This window comes from Entelurus aequoreus, linkage group LG05 (assembly GCF_033978785.1).
Source record: "Entelurus aequoreus isolate RoL-2023_Sb linkage group LG05, RoL_Eaeq_v1.1, whole genome shotgun sequence".
NCBI classification, from domain to species: domain Eukaryota; kingdom Metazoa; phylum Chordata; class Actinopteri; order Syngnathiformes; family Syngnathidae; genus Entelurus; species Entelurus aequoreus.
Window position 1 is genome coordinate 34875093 of NC_084735.1, and position 10370 is coordinate 34885462.

At 44.6% G+C, this 10370-nt stretch overlaps 1 protein-coding gene across 1 annotated transcript in view; it reads left to right on the top strand.

The window, feature by feature from the left end:
- Positions 1-309: 309 nt before the first annotated feature.
- The window catches only part of LOC133649934 (uncharacterized), a 16035-nt gene continuing 5974 nt past the window's right edge, over positions 310-10370 (top strand). Inside the window, exon 1 of the mRNA XM_062046651.1 lies at positions 310-389. The gene's annotated coding sequence lies outside the window, so the exon portion shown is untranslated. The remainder of the gene's footprint in view (positions 390-10370) is intronic.

Sequence of the window (10370 nt, forward strand, 5' to 3'; positions counted from 1 at the left end):
GCAACTGATTTGTCAAAGTGAAACTGCCACAAAGAGGTAGTTCAAAACCTCTGCTGGTTTGTTGTTGGCTGGAGAGTTTTCCAAGGGTTTCATGCAAATTTTCTGATGTTTTGAAATTGTTGAGAACATTTAAAAAAAATATTTTAGTCAAATGACATCTAGTGAAAGTTAAATGATAATAAATGATAAATGGGTTATACTTGTATAGCGCTTTTCTACCTTCAAGGTACTCAAAGCGCTTTGACAGTATTTCCACATTCACCCATTCACACACACATTCACACACTGATGGCGGGAGCTGCCATGCAAGGCGCTAACCAGCACCCATCAGGAGCAAGGGTGAAGTGTCTTGCCCAAGGACACAACGGACGTGACTAGGATGGTAGAAGGTGGGGAGTTCTTGTTTTTGTTTCTGATGTGTGTAAAGCTGCAGCTATTATGTAACAAAATCGGCTTTCACAATCCGATAAATTATAAATTGCGCAATAAACAGATGAAAACACACACACAGAGAAAAAGAAAGCAACACAACCGCATGGTGCTCATTTGGATGTAATTATGTATGCCTGTACATAAAAGCTGTTATTAGCAGTTCATCATTGTGTCATTCCAATGAATGTTGGTAAATTCCCACAGTGAACAAAGTGTACCAGTGCCAAGTTAAGGATTCACCTCTTCATATTTAGCAATTATTTATCAATAAAAAAATTATAAAACATGCAGGTTATATTAAGGTTTTCGGTTAAGTGTACAGTATGAATATGTACAAACACAATCAAAATGTTGTATCTTAGAGATTTCAATAATGAATAAAACAAAACACGTCCTGGGCCAAAAATCACTTCATATTCTCTACTGCTCACTAGTGTTACCATATCTGAGTTATTGTGCAGAAATATGGGGAAATAACTACAAATGTGCGCTACATTCGTTAACCATGTTACAAAAAAGATCAATTAGAATAATACATAATGTTGGATATAGAGAACATACAAACCTTTTATTTATTAAGTCAAAAATATTAAAGTTTGGTGATTTGGTAAAATTGCAAACAGCTAAAATGATGTACAAAGCAAACTATAACCTGCTACCAAAGAATGTACAACATTTCTTCTCAACTAAAGAGGAGAAATATAACCTTAGAGGAAAAAATAATGTAAAACATTTATATGCACGTATATGCACGTACAACACTTAAAACTTTTAGCATAACAGTATGTGGAATTAAATTATGGAATGGATTAAGTAAAGAAGTTAAAAATTGTACTGACATGATCCAGTTCAAGAGGTTGTTTAAATTAATAGAGCTTATAAAGTACAAAGAAGAATTATGAGAAAAACTTCCAACCTTATTGAAAATATTCTTCATCTCAGTATGTTAATAATGACTGAATTAATTAATTACATATTACAAACTGTTGTATATACTAATTCATAGATGTTATTTTATTATATAAAAAGGTCAGTAAATGATTTTATATAATTGTAAATGCTTTGAAGTGGGAAAGGGGTAGGATTAAATAAGCTTTGCTTCTTCCTACTCCTTTTCGGGCATGATGTAAATGAAATGATATGAAATTGTGTCATGTATTATGATGTAAGTGTGTTCATGTTCGAAATAAACTAAAAGAAAGAAAGAAAGAAAAGAGATTTAGGTCAAACATACAAGCAATTAGGAGAAAAAGTAAAGTTAAAAGTTAAAGTACCAATGATTGTCACACACACACTAGGTGTGGCGAAATTATTCTCTGCATTTGACCCATCACCCTTGATCACCCCCTGGGAGGTGAGGGGAGCAGTGAGCAGCAGCGGTGGCCGCGCCCGGGAATCATTTTTGGTGATTTAACCCCCAATTCCAACCCTTGATGCTGAGTGCCAAGCAGGTAGGTAATGGGTCCCATTTTTATAGTCTTTGGTATGACTCGGCCGGGGTTTGAACTCACAACCTACCGATCTCAGAGCGGAGACTCTACGCACTAGTTCACTGAGTAGGTGTAGGTGTGTAGTAGATCTGAACTAACTAAATTATAACTAACTAAAAATAACAACAAAGTTGTTGTGGGGGCCCACATTTCCAAAAAGCTAAGAACCAGGGGACTTGACTCCTCCCCTCACTATTAGTACTATGTTGTATATTCTGGAGTGCCAGCATCCTCTACAATTGATTTTAGTCTACTTATTTTGTCAGAGTTACAGGAGCGCTCTTCTGTTTATAAGACCCTGTTGAATAGCCCAAATGATAAAAAAGAGAGGACCTAAAACAGAACCTTGAGAAACACTACTAGTATAACTAAAGAAGTTAAACAAATGACTACAGACTGCATCTGAAGTAAGCAAGCATAAATCACATTACAAATATTTTTTGTAACTGCCAAAAAAGAGATGAGTTATGTAAAAGTGTATGTGTGTATACACGCACTGTGTATATATATATATATATATATATATATATATATATATATATATATATATATATATATATATATATATATATATATATATATATATATATATATATACACAGTGCGTGTATACACACATACATATGTATATATATATGCCCATATATATAAACGTTTTCCACATTTTGATATGTCACAGCCTTATTCCAAAATGGAATACATCTTTGTCGTCTCGAAAAAAAAAAAAAGCCTGGATGAAATCCAATGTTTCCCATCCAACCTGATGGAGTTGAGAGGTGCTGCAAGGAGGAATGTGTTAAACTGCCCAAAGATAGGTGTGCCAAGCTTGTGGCATCATATTTAAAAATATTTGAGGCTGATAGTTGCTGCCAAAGGTGTATTAACAAAGTATTGCGCAAAGGCTGTGAATACTAATGTGATTTTTTTAATTTTTAATACATTTGCAACATTTATAACAAAAAAAACATTTCAGTTTTTCATTATGGGGTATAGTCTGCAGAATTTTGAGGGCAAAAATAATTTATTCCATTTCGGAATAAGACTGTACATATGTGTATATATATATGTATATATATATATATATATATATATATATATATATATATATATATATATATATATATATATATATATATATATATATATATATATATATATATACATATATATATATATATATATATATATATATACATATATATATATATATATATATATATATATATATATATATATATATATATATATATATATATATATATATATATATATATATGTAACCCTTGAAGCTGGCTTCCCCTATCCCGGGTCCGTCTAGTCCTCGGTCTCCCTATGAAGTCTCTGCGTTGTGTATTGTATTTTTGTGTGCGTGGGAAGACGGAGAGAAAGACCAGGCAAGGAAGCATAGGATCTGGGTGGAGTCGTCTTTATCTCAAATCTTCAACTTTAGAAAACACATGGAGTTGTCACAAAATACAAAATATGTCACACTATAACACTTTATATTTTAAAACACAATCAACTTCTCTCATCGTGACCAGTAATATACCCAGCAGGTAATGTGTGTGCGTACGTGCGTGCGTGCGTGCGTGCGTGTGTGTGTGTGTGTGCGTGCGTGTAGACATAAAAGACTGAGTGAGTGGATAATCATATGAAAAGAGCCAAAACATGTCCTAGCATAACATGCTTCTGGGATACCACACACACTGGCATAAAACATAACAAAATCAACAGTCTCTTCACAATTTACAAAACCCCCACCTTAATATAACTCTTAGCCATCATATTTTGTGAATAAATCGGCTTAATAGTGCAAAACAATAACTTTTTTTCATCTTTTAACTGGGGAGCCTGGTCCCTTCCTGCTTACCTTTAGAAAACACATGGAGTTGTGACCTAAGATGGCCACAACCAACGAAGAAGAACATTCACAGACAACAGTGAACAGACCACGAAGTGGCGCCCCCTGGAGGCTTCCGTAACAACTGTCTCAACCTTTTGAAAGAACCTCTGCAGACTCCCCACATCAGTTCACCTCCTTACACCCACCCCTTCTTTCTATGATGGCGTCTCAGCCATTAGATACACAACCCCTCCCTCTTCCCGTGTCAACCCGATACCTAGTGTTTGTGATATGAGAGGTGAAGTGCAATGGTGCAATGTATCATGCTCAGTGTTTAATAGCAGCCATCTTCTTTTCTTTAGCCGCCAGCCACAGTCTTCGTCCTATTTCAATCTTTTGCTTATCAGAGACAGGTTTCACAGCTACCGAATGGTAGGACAACTTCTTGGGAGGACATCTGTGTCTCGGCGGATTTCTCCTGCTCTGCACAAGCTCTTTGGACATCACCTTCAGGTTACCTGGCCCCCTCGGTCCATGTCCAGTTTCTAACATCTGTCCTTGACCCTTGTCCTCCCCTTTATCCGGTTCGCTTTGATCCCCTCCATCCTGTATCTCCTTAGGCTGAGTTTTACTTGCAGCATATCCAAGGTCCTGCATCTGAACATCTTCGATCGCATCTTCAACACTGCAATCTGTATTCACTGCCCTCATTCCACACCACTCCTGTTGGGGCTCCAAGGGGAGGAACATGCATTGGGTCAACAGATTCTGGTGGACCACTCTCTCCTTGTCCCCCTCTTCGGTCCGGACCACGTACACAGGAATGTCCGGCTGTTTCTTTATGACAATGTAAGGCTGGCGCTCCCACCTATCTCCCAGCTTCTGCCGACCTTCAATGTAACAAATTTTGACAAGCACCCTGTCCCCGGGCTCAAATTCCTGAGGCTTCGCCTTGCGATCATATTGTTTTTTCTGCTGTTCTTTGGCGTGCCTGGACATCTTGTTGGCCTTATCATAAGCATTTCTCAGGCAGTCCATGAGGGCTTGCACATATTCACTGTATTCACATGGCTCGTTGTTCTCGGGCAGCCCTAAGACAAGGTCAATGGGCAGTCTGGGATGTCTGCCATACATTAAAAAGTATGGTGTGTAACCCGTCGAGTCATGGCGTGTACAGTTGTAGGCATGCGTCATAGCGTCCACATGTTCATGCCAGCGGGGCTTCTCTTGAGGATTCAGTGTTCCCAACATATCCATCAAGGTCCTGTTAAATCTTTCGGTGGTTCCGTTTCCCTGCGGATGATATGGGCTTGTGTGCGACTTGGTGATACCAGTGATCCTGCACAGCTCCTTCACAACAGTGCTCTCAAAGTTTCGACCTTGATCAGCGTGAAGTCTAGCCGGGAACCCAAAACGGCAGAGGAAGTTCCTCCACAGCACCTTTGCCACTGTGCGTGCCTTCTGATCCTTGGTCGGGTAAGCTTGTGCGAAACGAGAGAAGTGATCCGTTACAACCAGCAGATTCTCGATCCCACCTCTGGACCTCTCCAATGTCAGAAAGTCTATACAGACCAATTCCATCGGTGCACTGGTGTGGATACTGACGAGGGGGGCTCTAAGACCTGCTGTGGGAGTCTTCCTGAGACAGCACCTCTCGCACTGTTCACACCATGCTTTGATATCCTGGAACATCTTGGGCCAGTAAAAACGCTCCCTCATCAGTGCAAATGTGCGGTCCAACCCCAAATGGCCTGAATCATCATGGAGGGCCGTCTTAGCATACCTCTGTAGCTCCATGGGCAGCACCAACTGCTCAATAGACCCTCTTTGTCCATCATAAACTTTGCGGTAGAGGATGCCGTCCTTGACCACTAACCTCTTCCATTCCTTTAGGAGAATGCCCACCGGTGCACCTCCTTCCACACTATCGCTCCTCTTAGGTTTCGTGTTCAGAGACCGATGGTGCAGCACTGGTCCAACCACAGGGTCATCTCTTTGGCCAATCCTAACTTGCTGCTTTGCCATTGCAGGCAGTGAGTCTGTCCCAATACCATCATAGGACTCAGTTAGCGGTTCAGGATTGCCTGGCTGTGGTCCTTGAAGATAGTCTGTCTCAACCTGTGCTGTGTTTTCGACTACCTCATCCGAACTCAGAGACTTCCTCTCACTGTTGCTGGACTTGACCCGCTGTGGACATGTCTGCAAGGCTTGTGCGACCTCCCGACTGGATAGTCTGGACAAAGCATCGGCGTTGGCATTGCATTTCCCTTGACGGTATTGAATATCGAAGTCCAGCATTGACAGGTGGGACACCCAGCGCTGACCAGTCGCGTCCAATTTTGCCGTTGTCATCACATATTTCAGTGGATTGTTATCGGTGATGACAGAGAATTTGTGCCCATACAGGTGGTCATAAAACTTTTCTGTTGCCGCCCACTTGAGAGCTAAAAACTCTAACTTGTGGGCCGGGTAACGCGTTTCAGATGGATGCAACCCTCTACTGGCATATGCAAGGACACGCTCCTTCCCATCTTGAATCTGAGCAAGAACGGCACCCAGACCTTCCCCGGACGCATCAGTCTGCAACAAGAATGGTAGGTTGTAGTCTGGGTAGGCGAGGACTGGGGCGGTGGTAAGTCTCTGTTTCAGACCTTGGAATGCAGCCTCGCAATCTTCCGTCCAATGGAACTGGGGAGGTAGGTCAAAAGAAGTCTTGGCCCCCCTTTTCTTCTTTCTTGGGTCTCCTGAAGTGAGACGATATAGAGGCGCCACCAGCTTTGCATAACCTCCCACAAACCGCCTGTAGTAGCCTGTGAAGCCCAGGAACTGCTGTACCTCTTTGCGGTTAGTGGGGCGTTTCCAGTCAGTCACTGTATTTATCTTCTCCGGGTCTGTCCTGATACCCTCGGCTGACACCAGGTGCCCTAGGTACTGAACCTCCTTCTTCATCAAATGGCATTTGGAGGGCTTCAGCTTCAGCCCGTGTTCCCGTAGCCGATTGAACACCACTTGAAGCCTCTCCAGGTGTTCGTCAAAGGTTTTTGCAAAGACAATGATGCCGTCAAGGTAGATGAGCAGGTTGACGTAGTTTAAGTCTCCAAAACAACAGGTCATCAATCTCTGAAAAGTTGATGGGGCATTTTGTAACCCAAATGGCATTCTGTTAGCTTCATACAGCCCCATGGGTGTGCTGAAAGCTGTTTTGTGCTTGTCTTGCTCTGCTACTTCAACCTGCCAGTACCCAGAGGTGAGGTCGAGGGTGGAGAAATACTTTGACTGCCCCAATGCTTCCAGTGCATCCTCTATCCTTGGCAACGGAAAAGCATCCCTCGTGCTGCACAGATTCAGCTTCCTGTAGTCCACACATATTCTCAGGGACCCATCCTTCTTAATTACCACCACCATCTGGGAAGCATAAGGGCTCTTGCTTGGACGAATTACGCCAGCCTCTTCCATCTCCGTGAGAGCCTTCTTGACGCCCTCCCACTGGGCGGGTGGTATTTTACGGTACGGGAGCCGAAATGGTTTTGGGTCTACCAGGGGTATTTCATGCTGGACAGTTGTTGTTTGTCCATAATCCAATGAGTGCTGGGAGAAGACATCACTGTTCTTCCCTACAAGCTCTTTGAGCCTAGAATGCTGCCCCTCATCATCTATGGCAGCACCACTGAAATCTACACAACATGATGCAAGGCCTTTATTACTGCTCACCCCTTGCTCATGCATTTGACATACACCCGTGCCAGGCACTCCCATCTTGGTGTTTTGACCCCTCCCCTGGCCCTTTTCCACTGTTTGCAGTACTTCCTGAATCAGAAAGACCTCTGCCAGCTGAGTGCTGGACCTAATAACAACTGTTCGTTCAGACAGGTTCATCACTCGGACCGGAACCTGCTGCTTGGTCACATTAGCCACGACTCTGCCAACAACAAGGCCCACTGGAAGCTTCAGAGAGGGCTTGGCTTCAATGAGGGCAGTATATGACTGTTTCTTGGGTCCCTTCATTACCTTGCAGTTCACAACAGTCTCACTGCCTGCAGGCACCAATACTTTCTCCCCATAATACCGAACAGGGCCCACTCTGCCGTCTAGACCACCAGTCCCCGTTTGCTCCATCTCCAGTAATGCAGAATGCCATTCTGGATGGGTATCTTTGATGCATTGGAGGAACTGCAGCCCATAAGTGTCTTGAAGGTGTTGTCTCGAGGCTCGTATGACATTTGTCCCCACCAGCAAAGGAACCATGGACCTGTACTCTGTTTCAGGGACAACAAAGGCTGGTACACTGGCATATTCTTTTCCAAAAACCTTCAACCGGACAAGCAGAACACCATGGTGAGGGACATCCTGGCCACCTGCCCCTTCCACTGGAATATTGGAAGGCTGCAGCTTCTGTTGGCACAATTCAGGGTGCCTACGCCAAAAGTCATATGTAATGCTGGTTATTTGTGATCCGGAGTCAATTAAAGTCCTACATATTTCACCATTGACCTCCACATCCCCCTCATTCCTGGGGCCCACCAGGGGTGTTCTCTTCTCCTCTCCTCGCTCTTCTGCTTGGGGACCTAAGTGTTTGCCCATGGTTTCCCCTTCTACCACAGGCTTTATGCGTTTAAAGAACATCCGGCCTGTGTCATGCCGTGTTGTGCTGTGTCCTCTGGGGAGACAGCCTGAGGATGCGGTAGGTTTGTGTTCAGGTTAATATTAGGCATTAGAGTTCTACATACTCTGGCCATATGTCCGGCCTTCCCACAACGATAGCACACCAACATGGCAGCTTCCCTGTCATTCCTCACTGCTAACAGTGGTCTGGTTGGAGCAGGGGTTTGTAAGGAAACTAGTTTTGATTCTAGCTGTGCAAGCTTTTTGACCTGCTCCTCTTGGTTCAGAGTTAGCTTCTCTATCAGCCTAGTCAGTGTGGACAGCTCGGAGGAGGGTTTCACTGCATCAGTCATCTCTTTTGTCGCCCCTTGCTGTTCTCTGGCCGCCACGTGAACCTGGGTGAATGGTTTCTTTAATTTATGTTGAGGCTGAAACCTCCTTACCTCCCTTGCCAGACTTCGTAGTTCCTCTTGAAGTTCACGAAAACTCAGGAGCCTAGGTTTCAAGGGGGCAATCCTGAGGTACACCCTTTCATCATTTAACCCCCTCAGGAACTGACGTGTGAGTTTGGCATCACGGTCTGGGTACGGTTGGCCCCCACACTGAGACTCCTCAACTGAACGGAGGGTTGCTTCTAGCGCAATAGCATAGGAGCACGCGGTTTCTTCAGGCCACTGGCTTCTCTCATAAAAGTCTGCCAAAGGATCCAGAGACCTTTGCATGTCTCCATATTCGGCTCTCAGCTCATCAAATGCTCTCTCTGGATGCTGTTCTTGGAGGGGGAGATTTAGAACCAGCCTCCTGGCCTCCCCGCTCAAGTGACGCACAATTGTTGCAAAACGGAGATGTGCTGGCAGCCCACCCGCTTCCAGAAGATACTGCATATCCCGTATCCAGTCTTCAATGAGGACTCTACAGTCAGGGCCTCCACTGAAGATCTGCACATTCCTCACTTGGTGTGTCTGGGTGAACCCAACAGGTGCAGGTTGCATTGTGCTATATCTGGCCTGTCCTGTGGTGGGAAACACAGCTTGGGGCACATGTTGGTAAGTGAGCATGGATGTCGATACGGCAGGACCTGGAGCAGGCAGGAGGGGGTTTGGTGGGTTATATGTGGCTGCTTGGGCGGTGTACCAATCAGGGGACCAGGCAGCATTGTTTATCCCAGTCCTAGGGGTGTGAGTGGTGGCTTGCAATTTAGGCTCTGAAATCTGCGGGAATTCATGCGGGCGGGTCGGGACTAGTGGGTAGGGACTGTTCGCTTGGGGTGCATACATATTGGGAGGTTGAGCCGCATACACTCTATCATGGGGGAGGTGTGGCTCGGTTAGTGGGGCGCACCTGACATCCTGTCCTGGGGTTTGGCTATTTGGGATGGGCAAGTGGGCAGCAGCACCATGGGCTATGGAGGCGGAGTCTAGCCATGTAATTGGGGCAGCATCATAAAGGTTGGATATGGGGGTACGTGTGGAGACTGGTGGGACTGACACAGAGGCCGGAGTGTACATTCCATCAGGTAGTTGCTGAGTCTGGAGTGGTGGGACATACCTGGCACTCTGTGTTTGTGGTATGGGTGGTGGAGCATGGCTAGTGGCCATCTGATCCGGTATTGCCATTGTGGGACTTTGAAAAAAGGGTGGGCGACATGGTACTGTAGCTGTTGGAGTCTGAATTGATCCTGGGACCTCATATCTATTATATATTGGGCTGAGTATGGGGGGTGACAGGGTTGGCACAGTTTTGACTTGATGGGGCTCCGTTTTGGGCCTAACAGCCTGTTGGGGGTCCATGTCATGTTTAGAGTCGGCCATCATGTGGACAATACCCTGAGGTGACACCCCTCCATCAGGACCATGGTCCACTATGCCAGCACGTCGATTTAAAGTCTGTCTCACTGTGAAGTGAACTTGTGTCGGTGGTCGACTAGGGGTACCTACGTGGGGACTTTGCATCTTCAGAATTCAAAAGTGCTGCAGGCTTAGATAACTTGGGTGCATGTACTG